We start from the raw sequence: 3,279 nt of genomic DNA, 5'->3' as shown, positions 1-3,279 counted from the left end.
CCCAGGGACAGCATCTAGGTTCTGAGTTCAAGCACTAGAACAGGCACCAAAAAAATAAGAAAATGATAAATCAGCTAGGATGTAGCTCAGTGGTACAATGCTTGCCTACCATGCCCTGCGTTTGATCCCCAGCATTGTGAGAAAAAAAATGCAAATAATAATAGAATTATAAAATTATTTAGCAATCCAATTCTAAATATTTACATAAAATAAATGAAATCAGGATCTTATAGCTACACTATCTTATTCATTGTAGCATTATTTACTACACCTAAAATTTGGAAACATGGCAAAGACACAGAATGAAATATTTATTCTGCCCTAAAACAGAAGGAAACCAGAAAATGAGGGAGGGGGTAACATTGTTTAAAAGGAAATTACTCATTACCTTACTTTTGTATCTGTAACCCTTCCTGTTACATCACCTTTAAAAAAAAAAAAGACAGAAAACGAGCTGTATGGGATAGCATGGATAGAATTGGAGGACATCATGCTCAGTGAAAGAAGCCAGTGACAGAAGGGCAAATACTACACAAATCCATAGATGAGGCACTTCAAATAGTCAAACTTAAGGAATCAAAGTATAGGATGTTATTTTCCAGGAGCTTTGTGGAGGGGAAAACAAGGGGCCGCATCAATGAACATAAAATGCAGTTATATGTGATTAATAAATTCTAGAAATCTGCTGAACAAAGTGCCGATAGGCAAGACACCTGAATTTTATATTTAAAAATCTGTTAAAGTATATCTTGTATTAATGCTTCTAACCATGGTAAAAATTCAAGAAATATCCATTATCTTAAAAGGTAATAGAAGGCAATCAATCAAAAATACCAGATATGAAGCCAAGAAGGAAACATAATCCATGATAAACAATAAAAAACCAGTCAGGTACCAGTGGTTCATGCCAATAATCCTAGCTACTCAGTAGGTTGAGATCTGAGGATCACGGTTCAAAGCCAGCCCAATCGGAAAAGTCTATGAGATTATTATCTCCAATTAACCCCAGGAAAACTGGAAGTTGAGCTGGGCTTAAAGTGGTAGAGCACTAGCTTTGAGTGAAACTGTTCAGGGACAGTGTCCAGGATCTGAGATCAAGTCCCACAACCACCAAAAAAGGAAAAAAAAGAAAAAGAAAAAAATTCAGTCAACAAAAACAGATTAGAATCTACACAGATTTAAGAATAGGGGTTTAGAACTATAACTCAGTAGTAGAGCCATTGTCTAACATATCTGGAGGTCCTAGCTTTGATCTCTAGCATTGAAAAATTAGCATAAAAATGAAGTAATAACTATAGCTACAGTCTGCATGTTCAAAGTTAGAGCTAAAGAAAATTATAAAAACTCGATAGGAAATGTACTCATTACCTTACTCATGTACCTGTAACCCCTCTGTACAGTATTTTTACAATAAAAAACATTTGATTCAAAATTCTAGCAATGGAAACTATACTGAACAAGATTAAAATGTACTATATGGAGAAGAAAAGGTAAGTGACATTCATGGCATACCATGGGAAAGCCTTTGCAATATAATGAAAAATGTTTTAAAAAATAGTAAGTTGCTAGACAACTTCCTAAGGCCAAATATATGTGCCACTGGAATCCAGGACAAAATGGAGATGGGGAAATAAAGCAAAAAATATTCATGATCTGGTGCTGGTGGCTCATGCCTAGCTACTCAAGAGGCTGAGATCTGAGGACTGTAGTTCGAAGCTCCCTGGAACAGTAAAGTCTGTGAGACTCTTATCTCCAATTAATCACAGAAAAAACTGGAAGTGGTGATGTGGCTCAAATAGTAGAGTGCTAGCCTTAAAGCAAAAGGAGCTCAGGGACAGTGCCCAGGCCCAGAGTTCAAATCCCAGGACCAACACACACACAAATATTTTAGGAGTATTAATTTTGCCAGATATCCCCAAATTTGACAAAATATAAGCAAGAAGCCCAATAAAACCTAAATACAAGAAACATGAAGAATAGTAAACCAAGGCATAATCATCATATTGTTCAAAAAGAAAAAAAAGACATGTTATATTTAAGAAATGTAAGGATAGAGCTGGGAAGGTGGCTCAGTGGTAGAGCGCTTGCCTTGCATGCCAGAGGCCCTGGGTTCCATTCCTCAGCACCACATAAACAAAAAGAAAAAAAGCCGGAAGTGGCGCTGTGACTGAAGTGGTAGAGTGCTAGCCTTGAGCTGAAGAGCTGAGGGACAGCGCCCAGACCCAGAGTTCAGGCCCCATGACCGGACCAAAAAAAAAAAAAAAAAGAAATGTAAGGATAACAGATTTCTAATGGAAAACAATGTAAACACAAACATAATTCAGTGATACTCCAAGGCTTGATAGCATGAATTTCTGCTTGTTTGGCCTTTTCTGCTCAGGGCTGGTGCTCTACCACTTAAGCCACACCTCCAATATGGCTCTTTTGCTCAGATTTTGCTGTGCCAGCTAGTTTCAAACCCCAATTCTCAGAACTCAGTTTCATGAATAGTTAGAATTACAGGCATGAGCCACTGATGCCTGGCTCATACCTTTAAAATACTCTATTGGAGCCCTGTGTAGTGGTTTACAACTGCAATCCCAGCTACTTGGGAAGTAAAGATTGTAATTTGAGTCCAGCCTGGAAAAAAAAGTTAGTGAGATAAGTACCTCAATCAGTAACCTGGGCATGGGACTCTTGCCTGTGATCCAGCCAAGCAGGAGGCCATATGTAAAATTATGGTTGAGGCTAGCCCAAGCAAAAAGGTAAGATCCTATATGAAAAATCACTAAAGCAAGAAAGGGCTAGGGTGGCATGGCTCAAATGGCAGAGCACCTTCCTAGCAAATCTGAGACCCTCAGTTCAAACCTCCAGTACCACACACACATAAAAGTACTCATACACAATTTGGCTGGACCAGAATGCCCAGATATTTGGTCAGACGTTATTATGGATGCTTCTGTCAGGGTACTTTTTTTTTTTTTTTAGATAAGATCAACATTTAAATGGATGCCCTTTAAGTAAAGCAGATTGCCTTTCATACTGTGAGTAGACCTCATGCAATCAGTTGAAGGCATTTTTAGAACAAAGACTGGCCTCCCCTAGCACAAAGTAATTCTGCCAGCAGATGGTCCAGGCTGAATAACTTCAGATTTAAGCTACAGTGTCCATTCTTCTTCAATCTCTACCTTGCCGTCCTACCTTGATTTTCTATTGTTCATAATCTTGTAAGCAATTCCTTAAAATTTCTCCCTCCTCTTCACCCCCCCTACACACAAATTGTTTGTTTCTTTGAAAAAC

This window comes from Dipodomys ordii, unplaced genomic scaffold (assembly GCF_000151885.1).
Source record: "Dipodomys ordii isolate 6190 unplaced genomic scaffold, Dord_2.0 Scaffold116, whole genome shotgun sequence".
In the NCBI taxonomy this organism is placed as follows: Eukaryota; Metazoa; Chordata; class Mammalia; order Rodentia; family Heteromyidae; genus Dipodomys; species Dipodomys ordii.
This window is presented reverse-complemented; position numbering follows the sequence as displayed.